The sequence below is a fragment of the Chroicocephalus ridibundus genome, chromosome 1, assembly GCF_963924245.1.
Source record: "Chroicocephalus ridibundus chromosome 1, bChrRid1.1, whole genome shotgun sequence".
In the NCBI taxonomy this organism is placed as follows: domain Eukaryota; kingdom Metazoa; phylum Chordata; class Aves; order Charadriiformes; family Laridae; genus Chroicocephalus; species Chroicocephalus ridibundus.
This window is the reverse complement of record NC_086284.1, coordinates 10,143,849-10,157,638: the sequence shown is the minus strand read 5'-3', so window position 1 is coordinate 10,157,638 and position 13,790 is coordinate 10,143,849. Positions and strand designations below refer to the sequence as shown.

General features: G+C 51.0%; 1 pseudogene; it reads left to right on the top strand.

The window, feature by feature from the left end:
• The first annotated feature begins 8,273 nt into the window (after nt 1-8,273).
• Nucleotides 8,274-13,790, top strand: part of LOC134514277 (F-box only protein 39-like) — a 46,801-nt pseudogene continuing 41,284 nt past the window's right edge.

The following is a 13,790-nucleotide window of genomic DNA, read 5'->3' as shown; positions in this document are numbered from 1 at the left end:
GCGTTTTGTAGATGTAACAATACTTTCATTTGCACATGCTTTGCAGACAGTGTATTTATCACCGGCTGCCCTAAGAACCTATCTATCTGTTGCTTAAATAAACTGCACTTTTTGAAGTAGCTCGTCCTTTTGGTTTCTCACTGAACGCGACCAAAGACTCGAGAGTGGCCGTGCTAGTTCATGAGCACGACTGGACTGAAGGTGCAGTCCAGTAGTAGTGTATCCATCCATGCAGCCAGCCAGCCTGTCCAGGGCCCTCTGCAGAGCCTTCCTTCCTTCAAGCAGATCAACACTCCCACCTAGTTTGGTGTCGTCTGCGAACTTACTGAAGGTGCACACAATCCGCTCATCCAGATCATTGATAAAGATTTTAAACAAAACTGGCCCCAAAACTGAGCCCTGAGGGACACCACTGGTGACCGGCCGCCAAGAGGATTTCACCGAACTAATCACAACTCTCTGGGCACGGCCATCCAGTCAGTTTTTAACCCAGCAAAGAGTACACTTGTCTATGCCACGATTCGCCAGCTTCTCCAGGACAATGCTGTGGGGGACGGTGTCAAAGGCCTTACCAAAGTCCAGAGAGACAACGTCCACAGCCTTCCCCGCATCCAGCAGGCGGCTCACATGGTCATAGAGAGAGATCAGGTTGTTAAGCAGGACCTCCCTTTCCTAAACCCATGCTGGCTGGCCCTGATTCCGTGGCTGCCCTGCACTTGCCGTGAGAGCTCACTCAAGATGATCCTCTCCACGATCTTCCCTGGTACCGACGTCAGGCTCACAGGCCCGTAGTTCCCCGGATCCTCCTTCCGACCCTTCTTGTAGATGGGCGTCACATTAGCCACCCTCCAGTCATCTGGTACCTGCCCTGTTGACCAGGATTGTTGATAAATGATGGAGAGAGGCGTGGTGAGCTCTCTCGCCAGCTCCCTGAGTACTCTTGGGTGAATCAGTCGGGACGGACAAACGACAAGACTCTCCTTGAAGAGTTAAGTTAAGCTCTCTCTTTATTACAAACTTGGCTTTCTTATATATCTAATCTTTTGTTCATGTGTTCTTTCTACGCATTAGCGTAGCTTCCTCAAATAATGTCTGCCCTAGGTTCGTCCATTGCGTTACACTAAATGCCGTAACCGACGTTACTTCTCCTCCCTCTTCCTTTCCCCACAATAGCATTTTTCGCAAGGTCACTTCAGGGAGGATTACGCCCTGCCGCTTTAACAGCAGCGTCCATGTGGAGAGTACAGTCTGCTCTTCCTTAGTTAACTTCTCTCCCATGTCCCCAGTGGCTCACCTACTACAGGTGTCTTCTGAAATATGATCCGGATCCGTCAACAGCTCTGCCCGCTGTCTTCAGCTTCACTGGGCTCCGTCCCCACGACTATTTCCAGTCGTCTTCTTCCTCAGTATCACGTCGGGGTCACCAATTGTCGTTTCAGTCGGGACGGACAAACGACAAGACTCTCCTTGAAAAGTTAAGTTAAGCTCTCTCTTTATTACAAACTTGGCTTTCTTATATATCTAATCTTTTGTTCACGCTCCGTTCACGTGTTCTTTCTACGCTTTCAATTGGTTAGGTTACATAGCACACGCGCTCGTAGCTACAATACGATTGGTTATTGAAATCCTGTTCGCATTGCTCAAAATCTGGCTTCCTCACAGCCTAACTCTCCTTGTTCTCTGAAGCGATCTTCTTCTTTCTCCTTTTTGTTACTTTGCCCTTATATGACGCAACTCGCGGCCTTCTTACGGCTACACTGCAATCTCTATCTCTTCTGTCAAAGGGTCTACGGGCCCGCCGCATCCCCCGACATGTATGTTATTGCATGCCTTAGTAGATTGCTCTGTGTTATGCCCTGTGAGACTAAAATGAACCCAGCAGAAGCGGTCTCTTGAGCAAGGGGGTGGAATATGGGAAAGCAACGGCAGATCGGCGAGGAGGATTGTAAATACACTCAAGGGACTCGCACCTGGGTGCTGGAAAACACATATATCACACCAATCGTTATTCAGTCTCGGGTGCTGGCAAGAAAAACGTTTGGATGACATAAGCCTGTGATGGACTCACAGACACCTCATCTAGCTGCTTGAGGATCTTGGCCTGTTGTGGAAGAAGATCAAAGCACAGTACCAGCAAGAACAGGGAGTCCGCATGCGCTCTTGCTAACGAGGACTCTTTTGCTGCCAAGGATTCGTGATAACAAGGACTCTCTTGCTGCCAAGGATAAGTTTAACAATGCTACTAGTACCGCTATTTCTGAGTTGTTGCTGGATGTAGATAGTATTCGATATGCGATGTTGCAAAACAGAACTGCTACTGATTTTTTGCTTTCAGCTCACAGACACGGTTGTCAAGATTTTAAAGGACTGTATTGTATGAATCTAAGTGACCACTCCAAATCCATCCATGCCCAGTTGCAGGAACTGCACCGACCGAACCAGCAACTTGTGGAGACCACTGGGTGAAATCTCTTTGCTGGATGGACTTGGGGGTGGGGTTGGTTGAAGCAAATTATACTCATTGCCTGTGTGGAAGGAATTTGTCTGTTATGTTTAGTATGCTGTTTGCCGTGTTTAATAAGCATCATACGATCAGTTGTAAATGCCGCTTTGCATCGTACCCTCGTACGAGTTGTAGAATATGTTGCTCTAAAAACTATGTGTGTATCCATGAGAACCCGACCTTCACAGAAGAAGCTAAGACGGGATTACAACAATGGAGTCACGTATCAGACAGCCGCTGTTAGCAAAGCTGGATCATGAGTTTGGTGAGACTCGCTGCATACGCTGGCCACGCGTGCAGCGACTCTGGCCTGTACTTTTCTACTCAGTCCAGTGCAGGAGAGTCTGGTGGGACTTGCTGCGTGCACTGGCCACGCGTGCAGCGGCTCGAGCCTGTACTTCTCCACTCAATCCAGTGCAGGATATAAGGGGGCTGTCTCGGGTCAGAGACGGGGAGAGAGACATGAGCGAGGGGGAGAGAGACATGAGCGCACTTTGAAGATACAGGGGATGCCCTGAAGCACTGTGTCTGCCCCCGCCCCCCCCCATAAGTTCTATGTTCATTAACCCCAACAGCTCCGAAGGCATTACAGCATGTTGCAAGATAAGATATAGTCTACTACTGCTGCAAGACGCATTGAACACCTTCCTACAAGAATTTCAACTTTATGCCCTGATAGGACAGTGGGATGATGCACTCGCAAAGAGCCTGACTGCACTAGAGTGGGTATTTTTGCCACATACCTTTTCAAAACCAGTAACTACGACGATTGAAATGTTACCGCGATTGTTTTTCCAGGGTCGTTTGTGCTGTCAGCAGCTTTCTGGAATGGATCCAAGCCACATACATGTCCCCACCAGAAAGGATGACCTTGACCCTTGGTTATCACAAAGTCTTAACCTCCTTAGTACATTATATTGGGCAAATAAGTTATTCTTTCCCCTGGCACAGACTATTACAGTCACTTTCACAAATTCCTTTACAGCCGCGCATCCTGCTAGCACCAAAGCCTCTTGATGGCACCTGTTCGGTGTTTGCAGATGGTTCAGGGACACAGTAAAGGCTTTGGACTTATTTCAACAGGAACTGCTAAATGTAGGCAGAATCTCAATGTGTTACCGGTATTGTTCAAAGACTTGAAGGAGCATTTATAAAACAAGTAGAGAACCAATGGTTATTTAGTCTCTTACTGCAATTACTGTTGCTTTTATGAAAAAGACAGTTTCCTTATTTTATTGTCCACATACGCTCTCATAGCTGTTTACTTGGCCCGTTAACTGAGGGAAACACAGTTGCGGATTATCACACTGTTGGTAACAACTCCCAACATTATGCAGCAAGCTAAAATGTCGCATGATTTTTTTTCATCAACATGCGAAGGCATTGAGGAAGCAATTTTCTTTGACACAACAAGAAGCACGTGATACTGTGTGAACGTGTGCCGGTTGTCAGCAGCTGGCTCCTCTGCCATCCTTTGCGGGGGTTAACCCGCGAGGGCTTACACCTGATGAACTTTGGCAATCCGATGTTACGCGCATTATGGAATTTGGACATGTTTCAGTTGATTTGTTTTCACACTTTGTTGTAGCTACTGCTCATACAGGAGAGAAGGTTTGTGATGTTATTCGACATTGGTTGCAATGCATCGCAGTCGTGGGAGTACCGAAAACTATAAAAACTGATAATGAACCAGCTTATGTGTCCGCTAAAGTACAGGTCTTTTTTTTTTTACAGATACGAGGTATTAAACATGTCACCAGTATTCCTCATTCCCCGACTGGGCAAGCAATTGTGGAGCGTATGCATCATACTTTAAAAACCATGCTTGCTAAACAAAAAAGGGGGAATCCCGTAGGTATGACACCTCAAGAGTGAGTGTATAAAGCAACTCATGTTTTAAGTTTTCTAAACATGTCTTCTTTGTCATCCACAGCAGTAGAGCGACATTTTGTAAGAAGTGTTGAATGGCCTGAACAACCGAAGGTGTATTATAAGCACCCTAAATCGGGGTGCATGCTAACCACAGATAATACTGCAACAAATAGAAGTTGTGAGCAAGACAATTCTGTAATGATTTGTACTTCTCATCCGTCTGTTTGCTTCGGCTCAAAATGCAAGTATACAAGAATGTAATCAATCTTGTTGTGTAAAGTTAACGCTAGTAAGGTATAAAACAGCAGTAATATGGACAGGGAATCGGCAAAACGCATTAAAAACACGTCTTTCTCTGTATTGTGATTGGGAGTACAACTCTCGAAGACTTTGTGTTACATCTCTCCCCTGGAATACGTTGCTACATGGCTGAGAAATGGTTAAACACCATCTTCAAGGTGCTTTTGACATGTCGTTGCAAGACAATATTCGTCCTTTACATGACCAGCTAAAAGCTCAAATACTAAACATTCAAGACTTAATGAACCGCAATGTATTTGAAATATTACAAAAGGATTTCTCGTGGGTAAATCCAAAGAAATTGGCTTTCTGGGCTAAATTTAGGAATCTGGGTATTTATTGCCTTAGCAGGGTTCTTCTTGATTCTGTTTTTAATTGTGTTTAGTATGATATATAACCTGCTAAGAGCGCCACAACGAGTAGAAGCACAAGTCATGGCCACCTTGTTAATAAATGGTCTGGTGTTAAACAAAAAAGGGGGAGATGGGGCAGATCTACGAGCAGAGGCCTGCGTACGGCCAAAGACACAGTGAGCAGCGCACACAGTAAACACAGAGCCAAGAGAACAGTTCGTACCTTCACTCCATCCTGTGACGACCATATAACGTTCCCGAATCTCGGACAAAGAATAGGGCTAAGTATTCTTCCTTCGCTGGGAACAGCCATGGCATTGAATATGTTGAATAAGATAGGGTGTTGGGCAAGTAAACAGATAAACCTTGCAACTGAAATCATATCTAGCTTGCTCACTGATGTTGATAGCATTCAGCATGCTACGTTGCAAAATCGAGCGGCTATTGATTTTTTGCTGTTAGCTCAGGGTCATGGATGTGAAGATTTTGAAGGTATGTGTTGCATGAACCTTTCCAACCACTCATCATCCATTCATAAGCAGTTGCGGGATCTGAAGGATAACATGTCCAAATTAAAAGTGGTCAAAAAGGTTTCGATGATTGGTTAAGCTCATGGGGTATAACGGGATGGTTATCAGATTTACTAAAGCAAGGGCTCATGCTATTGTTGGTTATATTACTATTGGTTATGGTAGCCTCGTGTGTTCTCCGCAAAGTGACTGACATGATAGAAAATGCCATGCATAAGGTCTGGCTGGCTCAAGAAGAAAAAGGGGGGATTGTAGGAATGTGTCTGAGAGAAAATGGTCATGTGAGCCAGCCTCCCTACTATGAGAGATTAGAGTAAGAGCAAAACAGGTGGTAGAAGATGGAATTAGTACATGGCAAAAACGGGAACTGAGAAGGCAGAAAACATGTTGTGCTAATGACTAAGCAATTTACTATGCGAATTCTTGTAACCAATCTGCTGTGTGAACGAACTGCATGGACAGCGCGTGGACAGCGTAACTAGCTAATCAGAAATAAGCGAGTCGCGTGTACGGCGACAACACAGGGTATAAAAGGTGATGATCTGTGCTTAATAAACGGCTTCTGTTGGTTCACATTGGACCGTCTGGAGGCCAGTTATTTCTCCTCACCTAGCCAGCCTCGGAGCAGATCTCTGGGCGGTAGTCTTAAATAGTCGTTTAGCCCTAAAAAAGACCTGCAACGTATTCAGGAGACATAACACTAGGAACATGCTGGTTTGAGCATCCCAAGGATATTCAAAATTCTCAAAAGCTGTCACGCCTGACCCGAAGGAGAAAAGCCGTTTCCATCAGAGGTGACATGATAAGGGAATGACTGAGACAAAGGGGCTCCAGCAAAGGCTTGTAGAACATCTCTTATCACACAGACAAAAGGACAAACTGATTCCTACTGCATTAGCGTCTGGAAGGGTAGTCATACATTTAACCAGGGCTAATGACATTGAGCAATTTTTTTACCAAAAAGGAAAGAAATCAACCAGTCAGATAATCCCTTTAGGTGTAGCATAAAGAGAAGCAAACAGCGGCAGGACATGCGGGAAGAATTTTAGGCGCCTCGCACAGGCCGTGAACCCTGGAGTACCCAACCAACGGGAAAGAGGGGAGGGAAAAATTGGGCCGGGATTAGGAAATAAAAAGGTGTGGTGTTTCAAGAACGGAAAGTGTGCCTACTTGTTAGGTCACCCGCTCTTGCAAGAGCGTGAACAAAAATGTGCTTCCCAGAGGATTCTGCCTGAGCCTATTTCATTCGGACCGGAACTTATTTCTCCCACCATTCTCTGTGTCCAGAGAAGGGCAAGGGAGCTGGTGAGGGCTCTGGAGCACAGGCCACGGCGCCGGGCCCTCAGCCGCCCCACAGCCGGGCGCAGCCCCGCCAAAGGCCCCGGCCCCGGCCCCGACCCCGGCCCACAGTGGCGGCCGATGGCGGCGCTCGGGGGTTCCCTCACAGGACGCGGCGGTGTTCCCCCCCCTCCGATTATTAACCGCTCCTCATTTTTCAGACAGGCAGAGATGATCTGCTACCGAGAATCCCAAGGGAGATCAAGAGAGACTTCTGGGCCTTGGGATGACTAGGAAAGGGCTCAGGAGCGCAAGTCGTGCTCTCCTCTGTCGTTGCAGGCACAGGGAAGGATGAGGAAAGCAACAGGAAGAGCCCGCAGATCAATACCTGGCTGCGAGCCTGGTGTCAGCGGCAGGACTTTGGGGTTTTTGATCACAGCATGGTTTACAGGACAGCAGGCCTGTTGGAGACCGATGGGATACACCTGCCTCAAAAGGGGAAAAGGATCCTTGCACAGGAGTTGGCAGGGCTCATCAAAGGGGCTTTCAAGTAGATTTGAAGGGGGAAAGGGATGAATCCGGCAGCAGAGACACAAGGGTCGTTGATGGGTTAGAAGCTACGGCTGCGCCTGGGAATGGTCAGGTAGGAGTGAAGCCTTCTTCCAGCAAAAAGGTGTCAGGATCAGCAGGCCAGCTGAAGTGCTTCCACACTCATGCCTGCAGCATGGGCAAGAAAGAGGAGGAGCTGGAAGCCATTGTGCAGCAGGACAGCTATGACGTAGTCACTGTCACGGAAAGGTGGTGGGCTGACTCGCACGACTGGAGTGCTGCATTAGATGGCTACAAACCCTTCAGAAGGGACAGGCAAGGAAGGAGAGGAGGTGGGGTGGCCCTGTATGTTGGGGAGTGTTGTGAACATTGAGACCTTAATGATGGTAAACACTGGGGTTGAGTGTTTCTGGGTAAGAATGAGGGGGAGGGCCAAGAAGGCTGATATGACGGTCTGTTATAGACTGCCCAACCAGGACGGAGAGGCAGGTGAAATATTCTGTAAGCAGGTGGGAGAAATCTCACGATCACTGGCCCTTGCCCTGCTGGGAGACTTCAACCTACCAGGTATCAGCTGGGAACACAATAGAGCTGAGAGGGAAGTCTTGGAGGTTTCTGGGGTGTGTGGGGATAAATTCCTGACACAGCTGGTGAGGGAACGCACTAGGGAAGGAGCCCTGCTGGACCTGCTGTGTGTGAACAGAGAAGGACTTGTGGGGGATGTGATGTTGGAGGCCGTCTTGGGCACAGTGACCATGAAATGACAGAGTTTTTGATTCTTAGAGAAGCAAGGAAGGGCGTCAGCAGAACTGCCACCATGGACTTCCGGAGGGCAGGCTTTGGTCTTTTCAGGAGCCTGCTGGAGAGAGTCTTCCTCTAGGTTTGGCTCAACACCCAGAAGAGAAGTGAAAAACTGTCTTCTCAATGGAAGACGACAGCGAAGCTGAGCAGAATCACTGGGCTCACCTACCTGATGTCTGTCTGAGACGTGTCTTCCATCGGTCAGACGACAGGGACAGATCTAACGCTGCCTTGCTCTGTAAAAATGGAATGGGGCCCTGCACTCGGGATCCCTCCCTCCTCCACGAAAGATGAAACTGGAATTTGGACTACTGGGGGAAGCCCCGTCTTACCAAGAAAATACTCAATGGCTTTGGCTAGGCGGTTTTGTGATAAAACACATGGAGGGATGACAATTTTTAATCAGATTGAGAAAATGTGGACAGCCCCCGGAAGACATGTGGCAGTAAAGGGGATTGTGAGTTCTTGGCCCACATGTTGGAAGTTTTCCGGTGCAAAACCCAAGCAGGAGGCTGGAGGGCAACCATGGTCATACTTCCCATTCCAAAGGCTGCAGATGGGTTAGGCTGACGTGCCTCCTGTGGAAGGCGTTAAGCACCTGCTGGTAATCATGGATCAACCCTCAGGAGGAGTAGAAGCTTTTCCTACCAGGAAAGCTGATCCCCCAGGAATGGTCAAAGCACTTTTGTGGGAAATCATTCCCAGATACTGACTGAAATGAAACCAGAGGATCAGACAGGGGTTCTCATTTTTCAGCAGGAATACTAAATAATATCTATAAAAGTTCAGCCTGGAGAAGAGAAGGCTCCGCGGAGACCTTCCAGCCCCTTCCAGTCCGTCAGGGGGCTCCAGGAAAGCTGGGGAGGGACTCTGGATGAGGGAGGGGAGCCATGGGACGAGGTGGAAGGGGTTTCCACTGCAAGAGGGGAGATTGAGCTAAGATCTTGGGCAGAAATTCTTGGCTGTGAGGGCGGTGAGCCCCTGGCCCAGGTTGCCCAGAGAAGCTGTGGCTGCCCCATCCCTGGAGGGGTTCAAGGCCAGGTTGGACGGAGCTTGGAGCAAGCTGGGCTGGTGGGAGGTGTCCCTGCCCAGGGCAGGGGGTGGCACTGGGTGGCCTTTAAGGTGCCTTCCCACCCAAACCATTCCCTGAAGGGGTGGGGCCCTTCTCCTTCTCCCTCCCTTCTTGTTATGATTTGAGAAACCCACCACAATTTCTTGTCCTTTAGACAACTACTCTGTCGCCCGATGACCCCTCCTCACCGGGGAAGAGGAATTGGGGAAAAACAAGGAAACATGAGGGTTGCAATAGAAATAGATTTACTAGGATAAAATTAAAGAATTTACACTAATAATGCTAAAGAAGCAGCGTCAATCCCGATATCAATATAAAATACCCAAGGACTACACCCAGCCCATTCCATCAGCAGGAAGCCGTGCACTCCCAGCAGGGGACAGCCAATGGGGGACACCGTGAGCGCTGCGGCTATGGGAGGAAGGGAAGGGCTCAGGGCTCCGGCACCGCAGCAAGGAGTTCTCTGCACCGCCGCCATCAAGGGAGAGTCGAACTACACAGCAGACTTTATAATTTGTACTGAATGTGATGTTCGTGCTATGAAATAGTCCTGTTGGCAGCCTGGGGCAAGTGCCCTCCTTGTCTTGCTCTTCCTCATCCCCTGCTGCATGTCACCAAGGGGGGCTCTGACTGCCTGTGATGTCACAAAGGGGGGCTCTGACTGCCCCATGATGTCACAAAGGGGGGACGTGCCCCCCTGCCACACTATAAAAGGGGGACGCGGTCCCCACTGGAGCCGTCAGCGGATGCTGGGCACTGCAGTCTGGCATTGTCTGGGCAGACTGTAGCCTCGGCCTCTGACACCCCAGCAGTCTTGCGGGTCCCGTCACTGGGGACCCAGGAGGACACTGGGGAGCCGCATCGCGGTTCTGTGCTGGTGACTGGGAGCACCGCAGCCACACCGGAGTCGGTGCCATGGGGCGCTCTGACGCCGTGTCTCCCCTGGGCCCTCTCCTCCTGATTGTGATGGGGCTCAGCGTGTTCTCATCTGTGCTGCAGAGCAAGCGGCTTCAGGTAGGTGACTGTTGCACCACACTGTGCTGCGGCGTGGGGTGGCGAGGGATGGCATGGGGTGCTGTGGGGTGCCGTGGGGGGCTGTGGTGTGGGACTGGGAAGTGCTCCCGTCTCACCCAGCTCCTGGGGACCTTGCAGAAGTGGTGGAAGAAGAAGAGTAAGGAGAATCGTCAGACAAGCAAGACAGGAGCCCGGCCAGAGAAGCAGAGCGGTGAGTGGCCCCAGCACGGAGCACCCTGCAATCGGCTGACACCCCACGGCAGCCCTGAGCTGTGGCTGTGCCGGGGGCGGCGGCCGCTCAATCTGTCTCCTCCCTCTGCAGCTTCTCGGGCAGTGTATGGAGAAGTGGAGAAATCCCAGCAGCCCTGACCGCCAGCCAAGGGGGGTGCTACCCGTGGGTCCCGCTGGGGTCTGGGGTGCAGCGGGGTCTCTTTCTCCTCCTCTGCAGGGCGAGTGCGGAGGCCTTGAAGAGGAAGCATCGCTCCCCACGGGCCCCGCTGGCCACCATGGACTCTGTGACTCACAGAGGCTCCTCTTCCCTCAACGCCCTCTACTCCTTCCCGGAGCCCCGGCCTGGTGCGATGGCGGAGCTGGCAGCACTCGACCGCTCAGGACTCCGCCATCCCCCAAGGGCTGTCAACGGGAGGGTGCAAGAGCCAGGGCCAGCCCTGTGCCAGGAGTCCCCACAGGAACTGCCTACAAGGACCAAGCAAGAGCCGGTCCCCAGGGAAAGCAGGGACAGGGCGCAGAGCCCTGTGCACACGCAGCCTTCACCCTGCAGCCCCCCAGCCATGGCCTCGGACCAAGGGGAGCTGGTCATGGAGCTCCTCCGCTGTTTCGAGTGCACCCAGGAGATGGCCAGGCAGTGCTGTGAGATGCTGAAGGTGCTGCAGGCCCGTTGGCAAGGGGCAGCGGGAGCCTGTGACCAGAACCTCCCCGGGGAGCCCTTCCATCCCCTGGGCAGGATGGAGGCGCAGCAGCAGCTGGGGGCCACAGTGAAGCCCCAGCACCTGGGAGCGGAGTGGCCATGGGTGGATGCAGACACGGATAAGGCTGAGGATGGGGACATGGACAAGGAGGAGGACACAGGACCAGAGAGAAATGTAAAGGAGAAGGAAAGGAGTAGCCCTGTGGAGCTCGGCAGGGGGAGCCTGGCGGAAGTGAAGAGAAACAGCAAGATGGGGCCGGGCGAGAACAACTCCATGGGGCCAAGCACCAGCAGCCCCCCAGGCTCAGGCAGGAGCACCCCCATGGATGCGGAAGGGAGGAGGGACAGGGCGCAGAGCCCCGTGAATGTGCTTCCGCCGCCCAGCAGCCCCCCAGCCAAGGCCACGGACGACAAGTTGCTCTACTTGGAGCTCTTGGACACTGTCAAGATCTTGGAGGAGGAGAGGCAGCAGCGCGACGAGGTCGTGGACAGGGAGTGTGACCAGGCGTCCCGAGGGCTGTGCCCGCTAGGACGGTGCCTGTGTCAGTGCTGCACCCGGCTCTGGCACCGCCTGAAGGACTGCTGGAGACGCTGCTGCCGGACGCGCCGCGTTGCTTCAGCAATTTCCCGCAATGGGTGGGAAGTGTGGGGCCGGGAAACCCCTAGAATGCCCCTCTTCTGAACCAATAAAAAAGTCAATATTTTCTCTATCCCTGTGACTGTCAGCAGATCAGTTTTGTCCCTTGACAGGAGCAGAGAATCAGTTTTGTGTAAGGACAACAGTATATGCTACAGTAATCCCAACTCTCCCATGGAGATCATAGAATCGTAGAATCTTCATGGTTGGAAACGACATTTGAGATCATGGAGTCCAATCATTGTGCAGCAGGACACCTATGACGTAGTTGCCGTCACGGAAACTTGGTGGGCTGACTCGCACTCCCTGCGGGAGCACAGCGCTCGTTCCCTGTGCACCTTGAATATCCAATGTCATATCCACGACCCTCATGGGCAAGCGGTCAGGGGAATGTCATGGGCCAACTTGGCCAAGAGAGCCCCAGAACTGTGTGTGAACCTCTTCTTTGAAAGAGTCACGAAGCACGATCACCTAGCCAGGATCCTGCTAGCGGAGATGCCAGTCAGCAGCATAAGAGTCTGCGGAGCTACAGTTTCAGAGACCCAGGCTGGAGAATGAGACGCACCCTCACCAACCTCCTCCCAGCCTCCTGGCGTGTTCTGCAGGTACGGGAACCCAGAGTGACATCTCACCGCGGTATCACAAAGCTAAGCAAAGTGATCCTCCAGGCCTTCTGCATAGCAGCGCTCAGCAGGAGGAATTCCTGACCACTTCAGTGTTATGGCCAGAGGGTCATTTTCATAAGCGAGCCACTGCGGTGTTCCACTCTAGCCTGGTTGAGGTTGTTGTCCTTGTCCAGTTGCGATGCCCGTTATGCCAGTCTTCACTGTCAGGCTGATGTCAGGTTGCCCTCATAAAAAGCTAAAACACCCAAAATACTGGTGCTGGGATGTCAGCTGTGAGCAAAAAGAGTTTTTCAGTCCGGAAAACCTCAGTTTGGTGAAACCGCTTTAGGCTTCTTCTAGTTAGACATGTTCACGTTTAGTAACTGGTAACTTGCTTATCCTTTCCGATGTTTCTGAACCCCACCCTTTTGCAGGGAAATCTGCGTATGAGGAGAAGAGTCTGTACACCCTGTTTGCTTGCGGCGCTGTAGCCTGCATCGGCCTGCACTCGTGGTTCTGCTCCCTTTTGGCAACACACAAACGTCTAGAGCGGATGTAAATTAACTGGTGCCCATGTCAGAGCCCTGTGGTGTCACGCAGGATGTGCCACCAAAGGTGTGCGACAGCCTTGACCCGCGTCAAGGAGCATCAGGTCTTTGCACGCCTGAGGGAAGCACACGGCCTGATGGTTGCTGACAGCGCTCTTGAGGTTCTGTTGCGCTGCAGAGCTTCCAATGAACAGGCGGGATCTGCAAAGCTTTCTAGAAATTGTCTTTGGATCTACTCTCGTACCGGGGATAATTTCCAATATGTCAAATAAGATCATGGCATGAGCTGAGGGTGCAGCATCTTCTAAGGGTAACAGAAGTTGTCTATCTCTTAGGGTGGGGTGCAATGCTCAAGGGCCCCCCCATCTCCACGGGAGAGTTGGGATTACCGTAGCGTCTACCGTTGTCGTTACCCAAAACTGATTCTCTGCTCCTGTCAAGGGACAAAATTGATCTGCTGCCAGTCCCTTCTGTTGGTAGTATTGGGAAACTTGTTTATTGAATTCTAGTTACTGCGCTCACCAGTTCTGTTGAGCAGCACTAACAACATTTGTTCTTTTTTGAAGGAATTAACACTTCAGTGGAACAATGACCGTGAGCTGCTGGACGATGAGCTGCTACAGCTCACCTTGTCATGCCACAGGCTGTTCTTTCTGGAAGTGTGGGCCTTTCTAAGTGTCACCCCCGTGGAGGGGCTGCTCCAAAACCGGGCAGAAAGGAAATGCAGTTTGGCTACTCTAAAGGTAAGACTTTGTGCTTCAAAACTCCCATTCCCTTCCTCTCTCCAATAGCCAGAGAAA